This window comes from Gracilinanus agilis, chromosome 5 (assembly GCF_016433145.1).
Source record: "Gracilinanus agilis isolate LMUSP501 chromosome 5, AgileGrace, whole genome shotgun sequence".
NCBI lineage: Eukaryota > Metazoa > Chordata > Mammalia > Didelphimorphia > Didelphidae > Gracilinanus > Gracilinanus agilis.
Genome location: NC_058134.1, coordinates 254,498,614 through 254,517,841, shown reverse-complemented (window position 1 = coordinate 254,517,841; position 19,228 = coordinate 254,498,614).

The following is a 19,228-nucleotide window of genomic DNA, read 5'->3' as shown; positions in this document are numbered from 1 at the left end:
AGATCCTTGGGGTCTTTTTTTTTTTTGTTTTCAATTTTACCCGAAAGATTTCTAAAGGGACCAGAATTCCTTTTATAAACGTGTCTATTCACTTTGAGCTGTGGACAAACGGAAGGGAGAGCAGTCCTTTTGATATCATGGAGTGACATCCAGTGCTGAAATAGCTGCCTTGGGAGTGAATCCCAGCCACCAGAGTCAGGGACGGCGCCTTTGTTGGCTAGAGAAATCATGTGACCTGACCGACGGGTAACTGTCACTGACACCGTTGTTCAGCTGAAAGGAATTGTCCAAGTTGTGTCTCTTCAGCGTGTAGATAATGGACAGGGCTGTCCAAACAGGCAGCTTTTATCCCAAGCATGCATTTCACTTGTGTAGACTTAGCTTGGCTAGAGGGCTGCATGCAACCTATGGAATCCAACTAGAGTCATTAGTTTGGCTTGCAGAAGACTTGGCAGTAAGCCAAAATACTTGGAGAGAAATGATCTGCTTTTTGACTTGCAGCAAAACTGGGTGTTGTTTGTAACAGTGCACATCTTTTCTTTTTTCCCCTAAAGCTTGTGCTTATTTATTTTTAAAAATTTTATTGATGCCTTTTCTTATTAAATCTTATTAAATCACAATTTTCTTATTAAATCACAGTCATATTTCAATATATGTCTTATGAAAGAAAACAACTAAGCAAAATTGACTGAGATTGTAACTGTGAATTAATAAACTATTTATGGAGTTTTCTGCATTAATAAACCTTTGACACTCTACCAAAATGGGCGGGGTGGGGGGCAGTTTTAACATTCTTAGATAAAAAAGTACATGGATAACATTTGTTTTTATATCCCTTCTGAAACTCAAAATGAACTTGTCCCAATAATCAATCAGTAAACATTTATTAAGTGCCTACTATGGAACAAAGAGAAACAGTTGAGCAAAAATGATCAGACCAACTGAGTCAACTTAGTCTACCTACCTACCACCTCTCCAGTGAAAAGAGTTTTGCCTTTCTTCATCTCCTGCTCAGGGAAGTATTGCTTCATCATCTGTCTTCTGGGACAAAAATTGAATTGAAAAAAATGAAGCCATTTTGCATACAAAACTATCAAAAATCTTAAAACTCTAAATACATACATATAAATAAAAAGAAATAATATTAAGGCTCTTAATTATTAAATTAGTAAATCAAATATATAGGATGATTAATAAAAAAGAATTAATCTGAGTTAAAGTATACCATTTAAAAAATTAACATTTTAAACTATTTGAAAATATATAATTTTGGCTTGTAAAAATGCCATAGAGTGAAGATGATGTGGATCAAAACTGTGACTTTTATATGTTTTGTTGGTCTCCAAAGCAAATTTGAGTTTCTAACCTTTCTCTCTCAAGAAGCATTATTAAAGCTTAAGGAGATTGCAATCATGTTCTGTATTAGCCTTGCTCTAGCTGGAGGGCTTGGCAAATCTTTTTCCACTGAAACATTGTGTCCTTTATGGGAATTATTACTTTTCATTTTATGAAACAAAGGAGGTTGGGAAATTAACTCTATAGGAATGCTTTAGACACTGGATTGATTTTTCTAAATTGAGAAAAAGTATCATAGCAACTGTGTTACTACACACATTCTTTTCTGTTTTCCTCTAGTAGAATATATAATCTTTGATGGACAGAAACCTTCATTTGGGGTGGGGTGTGGGTCTTGGTATCCTTGGGACTTATCAGAGGGCACAGTGATAAGTAGTTAGATACTTTTTGGATGGTGGGGTTTGCATTCTCAAAACATGAATGATGATTGTGACATGTTTCCTGAAATTAAATGGATTTCCTTTCAGACTTAAAAAAAACTGCAATAATAGCTTTGATGAAGATTTTTTATGAAAAAGATCAGCAAAATATATTGTAACTTGTTTCTTCACATATTAATATTTCATACTCCCCTCCTAAACTCTATTAGGTTAGGGGGGAAAATCATAATTGTGATCATTTGAGTAGCCTATATGCAACAAAGGAAAGTTATCTAGAAGGTCTTCAAGCCCCAGTAGAAGACCAGAACTGGACAAGATTAAACAATTACAAACATTTTTAAAGTGCCGACTATGTGTTAAGCTCTGAGAAAGATGATTAGAATAAGCATTTCAAGATTGCACATGGTGTCTCACATTTAGTAGACATTTAAAACTTTTTTTTTAAGATGGCTTAATTTCCTTGTAGTGAAGTATGATGCTCTGTGAGCAAAAACCCATCAGGAAATAATCAGTACATATCAGCGAATCATGGGCATAGCAGAGTATAAACAGAAAAGGATAGCCAAGGAAATGCTTTTCAAATATGGAGAGAAATAAGGCAATTTTAGACCAGAATACCAAGTATGTCCTTACTTGTTTGTGTGTGCCTATGTGTATGTCTATACAGATATGTTACATCATGTAAAGTATATATTGTCTATATAGATTTAGAAATATTAGCTGATTCTTTAATTTCTCTCCCAGCTACGAAGCACCCAACCCTAGATTCTTTCCATTTGACTCGTTGGTCATGCTAATGCTACCCACTTCATCTTTATGGTATGCTTCTGTCTTTTCCACCTCAGTCCTCAGACTGAAGCACTGCTGCTCACATTGTGCACAAGTTTCATTTTGACTGTTTGACCCTCTAGCTCCAAAGCATGAGTGAATCATTACACTCTTCCCTTATATCACCGTTCAACAATTTTTTTTTCATTCTTTAGGCCTGTAGTCATGTAGTATCTCAAAGGTCACAGCAAAATCATCAATTGTATCTTTTGCTTGACTCAACTCATGTTCTCATTACCCAGATTAAAGCATCAAATTGTTATTTGTTGACAGCACATCATTGTTTCTACGTGTATACACAGTTTTTCTTATTAGTAGATTAATATTCTAAACTAATTTGTATTTTCTAAATGCTAAATGATTTACAGAATCAACAAATAATTCATCAAGTGCCTAAATATTCATTGTATTTTTTCTAAGCTTTTGTATAAAGATGGTGCTATAGATGCTATTTCTCAACTTTAGGAGTTTACTTTCTAAAGTGGAAATATGTGGTTTCTGTTAAGGAAAAGAGAATATCTTTGTTTTTCTGTTACAAACTCAGTAGGGCTGGACAATTGGCCCAGGCTTTGTGGCCAGAATCTAGGAAGATATCTTTATAAAGATTTGACCTGCTAATTGCGTCTGCAAGTTTTGTGGCCCCAGACTCCTTAGCAACCACAGCTCCTTGAAGACATGAAGAAGAAAGTCCTTGCCCCCACAGTCCTTAACACTGTCACGATATCAGAAATGGATATGGTTTTACCAGGGGAAATGACATTAAAGAAGATACATTAGCATCTGCTTTGCCACTTCACCCTAAGGGCCATGGGAGTTTTCCATCTGGCTTGCAGCTGAAACCCATGTGTGTTGTCTCCATATTAGAATATAAGCTCCTTGAGAGCAGAGGCAGTCTTGCTTTTTCATCTGTATCTCCAGTATTTTGTAAGTAGAAAATACTTAGCAAGTGCTTTTTCATTCATTCATTAAAAAAATACTTTTCGTCTTTCTTGAGGAACTCCCAAACCCAGGTGATTCGGTATCTTGTCCTTATCCTTATCCTTATCCTTATCCTTGCTCTTCTCTCCCTCTTCCCCACCATCACTCCCCTGCATGCGTGCTTATCCACACACACACAGAGGTATATTATTATAGTACATCTACATATCTAGGTGCTATCCTTCGATCTGTACCCAAAGGTCTGAGCTTATACACAACAGGGAGCTTCAGGGAACTCCCCCCAAAGAAGCCTTTTTTTGCTTATGTTGTTCCTTCTTTCCTAGAATTGCTATTAGGAAATCTCATAGGTCACTTCTGGTTCTTCACATTTGATCCAAAAGTATAGGATTTTGATCTAGGTGTGATAGAATGAAAAAAGGTATTTATTAAGAATTTACTATGGGGGGGGCAGCTGGGTAGCTCAGTGGATTGAGAGAGTCAGCTCTAGAGAAGGGAGGTCCTAGGTTCAAATCCGGCCTCAGACACTTCTCAGCTGTGTGACCCTGGGCAAGTCACTTGACCCCCATTGCCCACCCTTACCACTCTTCCACCAAGGAGCCAATACACAGAAGTTAAGGGTTTAAAAAAAATTAAAAAAAAAAAAAGAATTTACTCTGGAAAAAAGCCAAAAGGACTGACTGAATCTATCATGAAGATTCCCTTTTTTTTTCTTAAATAGAATTGCACAGAGGGATAACACTAGCCTACAGCAAGTGACAATCAATTAGATCATCCTCCTCCATCAAGGCTGAGACCTCTTCCTCTCCTCCCCAAATGGTCTTATTGAACATATCCCAATAGATGTTCCCCAATTCTGTCAATGAGGTTACCAGTAGGCTTGCCCACAACCCTCCACAGAAAGATGTGATCAGTCCCAAGCTTTTAGAGTTGGTTGGGAGCTAGTCCAGTAATTAATAGCATTATATAAGCATGAATACATGTCCAGATGTATGTATACAGCTGCCCGTCTACCTATCTACCTACTTGCTTTCCTGTCTGTTTGCCTATTTGTCCATCCATCTACATACCTACCTATCTGTCTGTCTCTCTATCTGAATGTCTGTACATGCTTGCATGCATGTGTGTATCTATCTACTCATTTATCTCTAGAGTTCTTCATCTTTATGAAGCTCTATGCAGGTGTATCTCTGTATGCTTCTCTTTATTTCTAGATAAACATGACAGATTACTTGGCTCTAACCGGAGGGCTTGGCAAATCATTTCTCATTTAGACATTGTATCATTTATGGAGTAGCTATTAAAATATAGAAATATATGTGATTTGAATATCCAACTCGCCCTATAGATAGATTCCTATGAATCTTTAATGATGTGCATTTTCATAGATGTGTCATCCATAAAGTTTCACCTCTCTATTTGCAGATAAATAATGGGGGCTATATCATTTAGTTAGCAATTTGGCATTATTGTTTCATCGTTCTTTACTTATATATCTTTGTCTTTCTATCTCTATATGAGTCTGTGTCTACTGACAGTTATAAAGTTACATACATATAGAAATCACCCATTTACTTGGAGATCAGAAAACTAGAAACTTCTGTCATTTTCTCCTTTCTTTGCTGAGACTAACTTTTGTTCTAGATCACTCCCATCTCCTCTAGGACCTTCGTAAACAATCATCCTTTCTCCATTTGCATCTTTAATCTTTCCTTTTCTGTTGGCTTGGGTATTGGAAGGGACCTTAGCATCCATGTAGTTCTGCTCACATCCCAAAAATAATCCCAACCAAAACACATTGGACAAACAGTCTTTCATTTGTTCGGAGATTTGTTTGAAGATCTCTATTGGGGACAAATCTACCACTCAGTCCACTTTTGTATAGCTCCTTACCATAGATCTACAAATCTATTTAGGTCTCTCCAATATTAAAACAAACCAAAACTTTCCTTTTCTTCCTCATTAATCTACTATTGCATTTATTTTCTTCTTTTCACTGCCAAATCGTCTACTCCTTTCTCTCAGAGACTCAAGTCGTAATTTTGTTAGAATAGAAAATTCTTAAAAAAAATTTTTTAACCCTAATATCTTTTATATATATCCTTCTATATTAATTGTATTTGTTACAGGGCTAGGCAATGGGGGTTAAAAGACTTGCCCAGGGTCACACAGCTAGGACGTGTCCTAGGTCAGATTCGAACCTAGGACCTCCCCATCTCTAGACCTGACTCTCAATCCACTGAGCCATCCAGCTGCCCCCAGAATAGGAAATTCTTGACTGAGAAAGCTCCCTCTATAAATGAAGGCTGGCGTCTTCTTTGCAATTTATATTCTTAAAATTCTATAGATCTTATAGAAGTCAAGTGACTTGCCAAAATTACACAACCAGTTTGTGTTAGAAGCAGAGCTTGAACTCAAATATTCCTGGTTTTGAGGCCAGCTCTCTCTCCACTACTTGACACTTCCTTTCACTTCCGTAACTCTTTTCAATCTGTTTCACCCTTGCCACTCTGTGCTTTCTCTAAGGGTCAACAAAAACTTTTAAACTGCAAAATCCAGGGATCTTTTCTTAGTTTCAATTCTCTTTGACCTGTTGGCATTGATACTGTTGAAACTTTTTCTCTTCTCTTGTGGTTACCTTACTTTGATACCATACTTTGTTGTATAAAGATTCTCTTCCTGCTTCTCTGATTCCTCCTTCTGTTTCTCCATCCTCTTTCAAAACCCTCAGTTCTACTGTTCCCCAAGTTTCTATTCTTGGTCTTTTTGAACTTTTTCCCTGGGAGATCTCCTTCACTTCCATTATTTCACTCAATCAGCAAGCACTTAGTAAATGCCTACTAAGTCCCAGGCTAGATATATAAAGACAGAAATGAAACAGTTTCTAATACATAGCTTAGGGTCAAATCTCATCTCTTCAGATGATTTCCAAATTTATACCAGAATGTTGGATGTGAACTCAGGATATTTGGCTTTGAATCTCAGCTCTGACACTTACTAGTTGTATGACCATGACCACGTTACAGCTTCTCTTTACTTCATTCAGTTTCTTCATATATAAAATGGGGATAATAAGATTTGTTTTTTATTCAGCAATCATAATTAATTGCCTGTTATGAGTCAGGCATTTTGCCAGTCCCTGAGGATATGTAGGCAAGAATGAAACCCTCAAGGATTTTATATTCTACTAGGGAAAAACAACATGTAAATAGAGAAGAGCCACTCCTGCTGTTGTTATTCTATATTTAATGTTTTACAGAGTATTGCACAGGTAGATAAAATAAAATATCTGCTTTTTGTAGCACAATAAAAATATTAGTATGTAATCTCCTCTTCTATAGGATAACTGAAAGCATCCTTGGTGTAGCCCCAGGAAAAGACAGAATCACAAGATTCTGATCACTCCTGCTTGGTCTTTGTATTTTGAAAGCTTTTTATTCCACGTAATTTGGAGAATATGCATATTTAGCATTAGTCAATATCTTTTGAAATGTTGTTAGAAGTCTTTTGTGGATTCATGTTATATGCAGACTTTATATTGCAATGCTAATGTCTGGTTACAGTAAAGTATTTTTACAAACTTTTCTTTTTTTATTAATAGAATTTATTTCCAAGTGTCTCAGCCCTCCCCTCCCCTCTACACATGCTAGAAGGCATGATCTGGCTGGCAGATACATATATACAGATCATGTCTTTAATGTTTTCTTTTTCAGTTCATTCTTTGGAGGTTAAATTCACAAGTTAGACTTCAGGTATTAAATCTGTGGCTGTATATGATGTTCTCTTAGTCCTACTCATTTTGCTGATCATTATCTCATGTAGTTCTTTCCAAACATTAAAAAAAAATTATCCTGCTCATCACTTCTTATGGTGCAGTAATATTCCATCACGATCATATACCACAATTTGGATAGCCATTCCCCAACTAGCGGAAATTGCTTCAATTTCTAATTCTTTGCCATCACAAAGAAAGTCTCTATAAATATTTTGAAATATATAATTTTTTTCCTCTCTCCCTGAACTCCTTGGGCTGGGTCTAAGGCTATATATATATATATATATACACACATACATGTGTATATATATATGTATATGTATGTGTGTGTATATATATATATACACACATACATGTATATATATATACACACACATACATATACATATATGTGTATATATATACACACACGGAGTTTTATAACTCTCTGGATGGAATTCCAAATTGTTCCCCAAAATAGTTGGATCAGTTCCCACTTCTACCAACAATATATTAGTATCTCCATTCTTCCACATCCCCTCCAATGCATGTCATTTTAGCCAATCTGATGGATATTTAGTATAATTTATTGATTAAGCACTCAAGAATATTTCAAGGTCTATAGTTATAGTATAGGAATTTGCTATCTATGATTTCATGAAAACTAGTGAGCTTTGGATTTACGATTGCTCTCAAGTCATGTCTTGGTGGGTATTGCTTAGGTTCTGAATTTTTGCAACTTGCAGCAATCATGGGATTGGAGCTTGAATAGACCTTCAGAATCAGCCAATTCATTTTAAAGATGAAAAATTCAGACCCAGAGAGACTAAGTGGTCCACCATTACACAGATGGTATCAGAGGCAGTATACAAACCTGGTTTTTCCTGATTCCAAGCCCGGTGCCATATTCACTACGGCATGCTGCCTCTCTGTTGGGCTGTACAGTTCCTAACATTTTCTTGCCCAGTCTGCAGTGATTCCTCAGTGTGGGCTCCTTAAGAAGAGCCCTTCTGTCATTTTTTTTTAAAATTTATTGTCATCATCATCTCTGGTTACAGGCAATTGCCCTCAAAGTTGACTGACTGGCACTGTGATGGAGGGAAGGATCAGACTCAGTCCTCCAATGGCTTGGGCTATGCCTTCTGTCATTTCTTATGGCCTTGAACTACCATCATAAATCCTTCTGTTTTCATAAAGGAATTCACATGACTCAGCCGTTTTCTGCTCTGGACTAGGGGAATTTATATTTCCTCAAAAAAATACCACGAGTTGGAGGAGATAAGCTGCTTGCTCCTGGGTGTTTCTAGGCTTACTCCATGCTGATGCCTTCGGGGAGGAAAGAGAATTAGAGCAGGTTTATGTCAGTGTTTGGGAAGAGTCTAGGGCTAGTGATGAGTCTGCAGTCTTCTCTTGTTCTTTCCTCCCCACTTTCCTGTTTCATCTTTAGGTGGACATTATGGCCAGATCTGTATGATGCTCTAGCTAGAACTCTCATGCAAGTTCTCCTACTCCAAAACGTTTTGCCCTACCAATAATAACTGGCCCTTTCTGTGGGTTTGGGAATCCATCCCTGCTTCAACATTTCAGGCAATGACAAGAGGGAAACTTATCTTATCCATGTGTTCCTGGGAAAATGAGGACTCCTTATGAGGACAGCATCTGTATGAATATGGTTGAGGAGGAGTCAGGAACCTACTCAGGCTGCGAGGAAAATCCAATCCAATTCCATTCAATAACCATCTATTAAGTGTAGCTGAGTGCTGTCCTAAATAGAATACTAGACTAGGAATCAAGCTAGGTGATTCAGTGTTTAGAAAGCCAGGCATGGAGATGAGAAGTCCTGGGTTCAAATGTAGCCTTAGCATTTCCTACTTGAGTGACCCTGGGCAAGTCACTTAATCCCCATTGCCTAGCCCTTACCATTTTTTTTTTTTTTGGCTTTGGAACCAATATACTATATTGATTCTAAGATGGAAGATAAAGTTTTTTTTTTTTTAAAAGAACTGGAGGGGCAGCTGGGTAGCTCAGTGGATTAAGAGTCAGGCCTAGAGACAGGAGGTCCTAGGTTTAAATCTGGCCCCAGACATTTCCCAGCTGTGTGACCCTGGGCAAGTCACTTGACCCCCATTGCCCACCCTTACCACTCTTCCACCAAGAAGTCAATACACAGAAGTTAAGGGTTTAAAATAAATAAAAAAAAAAAGAACTGGACCCAAAGCTTTTCTCTGTGCCCATGAGTAAGTCATTTAATGCCTCTTAGATGCAATTTTCCTTTTTGCAAAATGAGAACAATTATGCCCTTAGTACTCATTTTGTCAGGTTGTCACAAGTCTCTGAAGAGGTAATGTACATAAAACACTTTAGAACCCTTAAAAAGGTATTATTATTAAGTAAGGAAGACCTGGGTTCAAATCCTTTATCTTATGTTTCATCCTGACTCTGTGACTGGGCACATGACCTCTCAGTGTCTTGGCCTCTCAGTGTCTTGGCCAGCTCTCTAAAATTCTAAGCCACAGAAGAGTTGTTGACTTACATTGATAGAGCTCCATATACCAATGAAATCACATGCCTAAATATGCTCCCCAAACTCTCCCTTTCACACCCAGCTATGACTAAGTTACAGCTAGATTTTTTTAAAACAGTTTTCGTATAACTGGTGAGTTGTCCTAGAAGGTGGGACAATATTGCCTCTTTCATTGGCAAAATTATTAGGTGATGTTGTGGATAGAGTATTGAACTTAGATTCAGGAAGATCCGAGTTAGAATCCTACCTCAGACACTAACACTGAATCTCTATCTGCCTCATTTTTCTCATCTGTAAAATGAGCTTAATCATAGCACCTACCTAACAGAATTCTTATGAGGATCAAATGTGAAACACTTGTAAAGTGCTTTGCACGCCATAAAGTGTTACATAAATGCTAGTTATTCTTATTGTTAGTCTTGTTAGAATGTGAATTGACATTCAGGACACAGATCTGGACCTGGAAAGGACCAAAGAGGTCATTTAATCCGACTCCCTTCTTTAACCAATGAGGAAACCGAAGTGCAGAGAGATGCTCAAGGTCATCCAGTAACTAGCAGAGTATATTTTTATCTCTGAGATGATGTTGATGGATCTCTCTGAGTTTAGCTCTTCAGTAACGGAATGTCCTTGACTTCTAAACACTCAGTCAGCTCGAAGCAGGCTCCCTGATCCTTCAAGCAGGGCTGGAAGGTAGAAAGTCTTGATTAGTTTGCCAACTAGAATAAGTAGAGGCTGTAGGAATGTATATGTGTAAAGATAGGGAGGGATGCCTGGATTTCTTTTTCCTTCTCCAGTACAACGTTTAAATGAGGCTGAGTCTTTCAGGAGAATGCCTGGACTGCCAGGATGCCTTTTAAGCTTAGCTTTGAGGGGAATTCTTGTCGCTACTCCTTACTTTTCCCTCCCCCACAACCTCCTCTCTCCACCACCCTTGGAGCTTCGGTATCTAATTCAGTGCTGTGCACACACTGGTACTCCCAAAATAACGTTTCAAATAAATTGGCAACAATGAGGATGGGGAGGATGGGTTGGAATTCAACAGCCTCTGTGAATAGCATGGAAAGTCAGGACCGTCAAAAGGGTGTGTGGTGGTTCTGAGGCTCTCTGTGTGTGGCCATAATATTCCCCTGTGTGTACAGAGATATGCATCCTGGGATGGAAGATGAGCAAACAGGCCATGTCTGTGTTTTGTGTAGCCTTACTTTAATGCTTTTTTTTTCTTGAAAGGGGAGAATAGGGTTCAACATTAGGACCCTCTGAATATAATTCTTCAGGAGGGAAGATTTTGCTGACAGGGAAGCTAGACTGTATAATCGTGATTTATCCTCCCCCCGCCCATGCAACCATATCTAATTGAATTTGTATCCATTTACATAATGGAAAAATGAGATTTATTAATGTTTATAGTAACTAGAGATTTGGTCTAAAGTTCTCAGCCTTTTTTATCTTGCACTCCTCTGGCAGTCTGATGAAACCTATGGATATCTTCTTAGAATAATGTTTTCAAATCCATAAAATAAAATATACAGAATTACAAATCATAATGATATGTGGTCATCAAAATATCTATGTATACACATATACATATATATTCAGACATATTTAAATATCCACAGATCCCAGATTAAAACTCTGTCCCTAGAGGTAAAGTTTCCTGTGAGAGGTGAGTTCTTTATAAAGGATTGTTTTTACCCTAAAGCAGTTTACATGTCAGTACTCTCCAGAATACATTCTGGACTTCTGCTGTGCTGTAGCTCTTCATTTTGATGCCTCAATCCTACCCCAGAATCCACACATTGGCAATCTCTTTGACTTCTCCATCTGATTAGATGACTCTCCCCCCCGCCCCCCCCCCATTCATTTCCATTTTCAAAAGGGTGAACAGGCTAGACANCTCCCCCCCGCCCCCCCCCATTCATTTCCATTTTCAAAAGGGTGAACAGGCTAGACATATCTCATTCCTCCCATGTTGCACTTAAAATTTCCTCTACTATGATGTCCCCACTCTGGACGTCTTTGTCTTCCCTACCTTTCCAGATTCCTTTTACTTGTTGCCTTACCCCTATAGAATGTCAGCTCCCTGAGGGCAATGACTGTCTTACTTACTACTTGAATTTGTATTTCTAGTACTTAGCACAGTGTCTGGAACATGATAAATGTTTAATAAATGCTTATTGATTGACATAAGGAAAATTAGTCTTCTAGAGATGGGAAAAATGAAGAAAATGGAGTTAGTAATATCTATTAAGAGATGATCAGAGTAGTACCAATGGATTTTAATAAGGAAATGTATAAAGGTGGTGGCAGTGAGAAAGGAGAGAAGGTAAATATTATTGAGATAGAGGCAATAGGACTTGTTAACCAGTTGGATATGAGAGATCTGAGAGTGGAAAGAGTCCAAAATAACTCCAAGGTTTTAAACATGGGAGACAAGCCTCACTCCTTTCTGGAATCATTGAAGTCCAGTGGTAAAGCAAAAGCCAGAATGACTAGTGATGACCTGGGAAGCAGTAGATGCTCTTGGCATCTTCCATTTCTGATCAAGTTCCTTTTTAAAAATTTAATTTAATTAAAATTTCCCCCAATTAAATGAAAAAACAGTTTTCAAAAATTTCCAAGGAATATTTCCAAAGAAAGTTTTCTCCCTCATTTCCTCCTCCCCAAAAGTCACCTCCCCCCACTGAAATAGTAAGCAATCTCATATAGATTTTACATGTGCCATCATATAAAACATTTTTCTAAATTAATTCTTTTGTGTAAGGAACATCAAATTAAAAAAAATTAAGAAAGAAAGTGAAAAAAGTTTGTTTTGCTCTGGAGTCAGACTCCTTCAGTTCTTTTTCTCTGGAAGCAGATGGCATTTTTTATCCTAAGTTCTTTAGGATTGTTTTCCTCACTTCTCCCAATTTTCCCTCCATTGTAAAAGCTGTTTTATGCCTCTTTTATGTGAGATGATTTACTTCATTCTATTTTCTCTTTCTCTCTCCTCTCAATGCATTTCTCTTTCTCATGTCTTAATTTAATTTAATTTTTTAAAAATCATCTGATCATAATCAACTCACACACTTAGCCTCTCTCTGTGTTTACTACTTCTAATAGCCCTAATAATGATAAAATTCTTACAGTTTACAAGAATCATATTCCTATATAGGGATGTAAACAGTCTATCCTGATTTAATGTCTTAATTTTTCTTTCTTGTTAACCTTTTTATTCTTTCCTCAAGTCGTGCATTTGAAAGTCCAGTTTTTCCATTCAGCTCTGATCTTTTCATCAGGAATATTTGAAAGTCCTCTATTTCATTGATTACCTATTTCTCCCTTTGGATATATTATACTCAGTTTGCTGGATAAGTGATTTTTGGTTGAAGTCCTATTTCCTTTGCCTTCTGGAATATCATATTCTAGGTCCTCCTATCTTTTAATGATGAAGCTGCTAAATCTTGTATTATCCTGACTCTGGCTCCATGATATTTGCATTGTTTCTTTTTTCTGCTTGCAATATTTTCTCCTTGATCTGGGAATTCTAGAATTTGGCTATAATATAGGAGTTATCCTTTTGGGATCTCTTTTAGGAGGTTCATCAGTTGGATTCTCTCAATTTCTATTTTACCCTCTGGTTCTAGAACATTAAGCAATTTTCCTTGATAATTTCTTGAAAGATGATATTTAAGCTCTTTTTTGGGGGATCATATCTTTTAGGTAGTCCAATAATTCTTAGGTTATGTTTTCTAGATTTATTTTTTGGGCCAGTTGTTTTTCAAATGAGATATTTCACATTTTCTTCTATTTTTTTCATTATTTCGACTTGGATTGGTTTTTGCTGTCTTATGATGTCATTAGTTTCCACTTGCTCAGTTCTGATTTTTAAAGCTTGATTTTCTTGAGTGAGCTTTTGTATCTCCTTTTTCCATTTGGCCAATTCTACATAGTAGAGTTCTTTTCCTCAGTAAATTTGTGTACCACTTTTTCCATATGGCCGATTCTGCCTTTTAAGAAGTTCTTCTCTTCTGTGCATTTTTATATATCTTTTTCCACTTGGTCAATTTTGTTTTATAATGAGTTCTCTCCATTGGATGTTTATGCCTAATGTACCAACTATTCTATTTTGTATTTTAAGAAATTAATTCCTTTAGTATTTTTTGTGCTTCTTTTACCAAGTTGTTGACTTTTTTATTTATGATTTTCCTGTATCACTCTCATTTCTTTTCTTAATTTTTCTTCTATTTCTCTTATTTAGTTTAAAAAAATCTCTTTTGAGCTCCTCCATTAATCCTTTTTGTGCTGACAGCAATTCATATTTTTCTTGGAAGTTTTGGATGCAACAGTATTAACTTAGTTATCTTATTGTGAGATTGTGTTTTTTTTTCCTTGGGGGCATAAGCCTAAGTCAAAGGATATAGAGATTTTAGTTACATTATTTGCACAATTCTAAATTGCTTTCCAAATGGTTGTTTTGATCTACAGATAAAAAAAATGCTCTCTTTCTTCAACTCCTCCAAAATGGACTATTTGCATCCTTTGCCATCTGTGACAATTTACTGGTTGTAAGGAGAAATGTGTGGGTTTTTTTGATTTGCATTTCTCTTATTATTAGAGATTTGGGGTATTCTTTCACATGGTTGTTAGCACTTTGCAATTCCTCTTTTGATCATATATCTTTTGGGAAATAGCTTTTGGTCTTAAATACTCTTAGTGATCCAAATATATGGAATATCAGACCTTCATTTGAGAAGTTTGATATTAAGATTTTTTTCTCCATTGAACTGCTTTTCTTCTTAGATGCATTAATTTTTTTATGGAGAAATTTTTTCAGTTTTATATAATCAAGGTTATAGGTTTTATCTTCATAATCATCTCTCTGCCTCCTTTGGTTAGGAATAGATCCTTGACTCAAGTGTTCATATGGATTATTTTTACCCAACTTGTGGTAGTCTTTTGAGCCCTATGGGTCTGATCACCCACACACAGCAGACATGTTATATGCTGATCCCAACACAGTGACATCATTTTGGTCCCCTTTGTCAACAACCGTAACCACACACTCTACCTATCCCTGTGAGATGTATATGATCTGCTTTTCTAATTTGTCTATAGCAGGATTAAAAAAAACCTTACCTTCCACTTTGCAATCATTACCAGGTATTGGTTCTAATAGTTCTAATAGAAGAGTGATAAGGGCTAGGCAATGGCAGTTATGTGACTTTCCCAGGGTCACACAGTATAGTATGATTTTTAATATGAAAGACTCACAACCGTTTTGAATTTATTGTGGAATATGGTATAAGATAGGGACAACCTAGTAGCACACAGGATAGAGAGCCAAGCCTGGAGTCAGGAAGATCCAACTTCAAATTTAGCCTCTGACACTTACTAGTTTTATTTATTATAACCTTGGGCAAGTCACTTAACCTTGTTTGCCCAAGTTTCCTCATCTGAAAAATGATCTGGAGAAGGAAATGGCAAACCACTCCAGTATCTTTGCCAAGAAAATCCCAAATGGGGTCATAAAGAATTGAAAATGACTGAAAAACACTGCATAACCAAATGGTTTAAGATGCTGGTCTGAGTCATTTTTTTTTCAGATGGCTTTTTAGTTTTCCTAGTTTTTATTTTTTAAAAAATTCAAGGATAGGGCTGTCTTTCCTAAGTAATTTGTGCTTTCTGATTTATTTTTTGAACACTGCCTTATTGAGTCCCACTATTTCTGATTCCCCTTTCTCTACTCTGTTCCATTCATCTACCTCTCTATTTTTTACCCAGTACCAAATGATTTTGGCAGCTATTGCTTTGTAATCATATAGTTTTAGGTTTAGAACTGCCATTTCTTCTTCATTCATACCTTTAAAAATGATTCATCTTAACATTCTAGATGTTTGTTTCTCAAAATGAATTTCGCCATTATCTTATCAAGTTCTATAGAGTATATCTTTGATAGTTGGCTTGGTCTAACATTCAACTAACCTGACTTTGATATTAGTTTTATTGTTATCATATTGGCATGGTCCAGCCATGAGCACTGAATATGCCTCCAACAATTGAAGTTGTTCCTCATTTCTTTAAGGAGCATTTTATAATTCAAGTTGGTCAAATATTTTCTCTGCTTTGGTAGATTGATCCCCTAATATTTAATTTATTTTACAGTAATTTTTTGGAGATTTTCTATTCTATCATCATTTTTTTGGATTTTATTATCATGATATAGAAATGCTATTGATTTTTTGTGGGTCAATCTGTACTGTTGGTATTCATGTGTTACTTCTCAAATGCATTTTCCCAAATTGGTCAATAATTGGTCTAGCTGGTACTAGTGTTAACTGTGAAGTAGAAATGATGAGGACCACGGTAGGAAGTGACTTCTTTATGTTTTTATGGTTATAATACAATATCTTATATTTAATTTTAAAAAAGTATTTTATATTTATGTACTTATCTTTTAAAATGTATACATATATATTTATAATTTCTCAACACCTTAACTTTACCTAGAGATCCTTCCCTTGTAACAAAGAAATAAAGCCAAGCTATATGAATCAACATAATAGGCCATGTTTATAAACATATATTCCATTCTGCATTTATAGTACCCTATTGCTATCCATCCTTTGTTCTGAAGAGGGCCAATGAAACTACAGTGTGATGGCTTGATTTATTTTTGAATTGGATTTAAGTGAGGTAGAGTTGCACAGAGTTATCAGTCACATTCTCTCTTCCAGAGTCATCAAAGTCCAGTGGCAAGACAAAAGTCAAGATGACTGGTGATGGCCCAGGATACAATGGATGACCTTGATGTCCTCAACGTCTAGCCAAACTCTAAACACATTAGTACTTGCTTTAGCTGTTTTCATGACTGTTGGAATAAATCTCCTCTTCTACTCATTCCCCTGGGAGAAGTCTTCACATTCTTGGGGTAGATATCCACATAGTCACTGACAGGTTTGAGGCCTATTGGTTACCCTCAACCTGGTTTAGCCTGTCTACCAAGATGGTTTAACTTAGGTGTGGCCACTTCTCATACTATAGGTTCTTGAGCCACAGGTGAGAACTGGAGCATATCGGCATTCTGTGAGGACTTGTGGAGTCCTTTTCCGGGCTGCTTATCCACTTTTGGAATCTGTCTGTCACTCAGCTCTACAGTCCATTATCTCTGTGACAAAAGTTGGAAGATTTACATACCATTAGCTCTCAATTCATAAATGGACACTGAATTATTCAGTCTTAATTTAGAAGACATTTAGTACAAAAGTCTTTGATGTTGATTTTCTTTAAATTATTATACTCATCCTATAAATTATTCAGGTGATCATGTTTATTTTCCTCTCCATTAGTTCTTATGAATCTTCCCTAAGTTTTTCAGTATTCTGCATATTTGTGATTTATTATGAAACAATAGCATTCTCTTACATGCATACGTCACAATTTTTTCATTTATTCCTCAATTAGTGGTTTCTTATTCTTTGTTTTTAGGGTAGGACTTTCAGTAGACTCTTTTAGAAAGATTATCGTCTAAGTACTTTTAGGCCACCATTTTTGTCCTGGAGCAATGAATGATTGGACCCACTCACCTGAAATGGAAGCTCCTCATAATCCGTAGGATTTCAAAGTCATTAGTAATCAAAATCATATGGCCTCAGTGGAAAAATACTTCTTTGCCTTCCCATTGTTAAATATATTCTAGTAGTCTGGACATTGTCAATGGGAAGCAGGCTCTTAGAAAACTTGGTCCTGACAATCAGTGTGACAGAGATAAAGGGGACTACTGAGGTGAATGACTGTAAGAGATGAAGGATCTTTAGAGAATAGGCAAGTTTCAGAAAAAGTGGAAATTGCAGATGCAGTAGAGCATATTGATGATAGAGTTGAACATCAAAAGCCATAATGGTATAGCAGTAAGAGATTTCAGCATGCTGATTAAGTGCCAAGGTACCTCGGGATCAGTGGTCAGTGCCTAGCTCACAATTGTGTGTGTGTGTGTGTGTGTGTGTGTGTGTAGGTGCTGGGTGGCCTTGGGAACTTGCATATCAAAGGGAGGGGCAGAGTCTCCAGAGTGCTTGGGGATATGGGTAGTTAAGGTTACGTTACCAAAAAAAATCTGTCATCATCTGCTATCATGGGGAGGTTAATATTTGATCCATTTCCCTCCATTGGTTGATCACATATTTATTGGGGTCATGCCATAGGCAACTTTGGAGACCACTTCCTTTAGAAGAGCTAAACCTTTTTTATGTATTTATTTGTTATATGTATCATATATATGTTATATGTATATATGTCTCATGTATTTAACTGTTGAAAAACAGAAAGGATGTGCTTTAACTGAATGTTATTATCAGTGACACAACCCAGAAGTACTCCTTGTCCTTGGGGGTTCCTGCCTCATAGTTAGAGAGTGAAGGACTTCTAGAATTTCCATTAAAGGAAGAGGATGTGCAGGCCATCATTTTCTACCAGAATATATTCATTTGAAGTGCTCCCTTGTGCTTCCACTCTGGTGTCTTCTTTGGCCCTTTGCTTTTTAGGTTCTTTTTAAGTGTTATTTTCTCCATTAGAATATAAGCTCCTTGAGCGCAGGGACTTTTTTTTTCCGTTACTATTAGTTGTATTCCTAGGACTTGGCACAGTGCCTGCCACATAAGTACTTAAAGGTTTGTTGACTGTTGAGCGATCTATTTATTTGATCTGAGTTTTGTAGGCATTCGTAGTTGTCTTCATTATATAGCTGTGGTCATTGTTTACATTGTTCTTTAGTTCGACTTTCTTCATCTTCCATTAGTTCATGACGGTGATCAAATGAAATGATTAAAATTCTTTTTATATTGTTTTTTTTTTTAATGGAGGGATCTTAGCCTTTAGAAGAAACCTGCTCTGAATAAAAAAAAAATCTTTTTACCTATAAAATCTTTATAAGTCCATTTTGCACACATAGTATGGGTATTATTTAAGGTATGAGAAGAAAAGAGACATACATTCACAGATGATTTTGTAAACCACGTCTCCACAGCCACACAGTTGACCAAACAAAATAGAGACTATAAGAACATACTCTGCTTACTTTTTGTTGCTATTTAAAAAATTGATTTAGTAGTGGCAAATGCCACTATTGTTCATATTAAAATTACAAGACTTCTTCACAGGTGCAACCACAATGATGATTTTGTTCAATGAACCTCTAACGATCAATATTAGGAAAAGCATAAATCTGCCAGACTACAGATCTTTATTAAGCATCTACTATGTACCAGGCATGTATGTGTGTCTATATGCAGTATGCTGCCTGGTACATAGTAGATGCTTAATAAAGGTATTAAATTCTGGGGATAGAGAGAAAGGCATAAAACCAGTCCCTGCCCTCAGAGAACTAACAGTCTAACTGGGGAAACAACATTCAAACACTTAGGTATCTATCTATCTATCTATCTATCTATCTATCTATCTATCTATCTATCTATC